The sequence below is a fragment of the Populus euphratica genome, unplaced genomic scaffold (assembly GCF_000495115.2).
Source record: "Populus euphratica unplaced genomic scaffold, PopEup_1.0 scaffold454.1, whole genome shotgun sequence".
NCBI lineage: Eukaryota > Viridiplantae > Streptophyta > Magnoliopsida > Malpighiales > Salicaceae > Populus > Populus euphratica.
The window spans coordinates 39961-40344 of record NW_011500336.1 but is presented as its reverse complement, the minus strand read 5'-3'; positions in this window follow the sequence as shown (position 1 = coordinate 40344).

The window sequence follows — 384 nt, the reverse complement described above, 5'->3', positions numbered from 1 at the left end:
AATGTTTGATTTTCTTAAGCTTTTCTCCTCAACCCATGTAACAAGCATTGGACCAATAGCTCCGAACTCAATTTTGCACATGATTTATAAAATAGAAAACAAAATTACTTAATTTCTTTATTTTTTAATATCACCTACTACCCTCTGCCCCCAACCAAAATGACATATTATCCTCAATATTCTAAGGTAGAAAGATAGAGTATAGAAGACATCACCTAAAACAGCGAACACTGGCAAACCTAAAACACACTTAAACAAATATAAGAAATAACAAAACAAAAATATCATGCTATTAATAAAACATTGATAAAAATGCACTTTTAAGTACTAATTAATAGGCCTGCATTTAAGATGAACATTCATTAGTACTTAAAAGTGCATTTT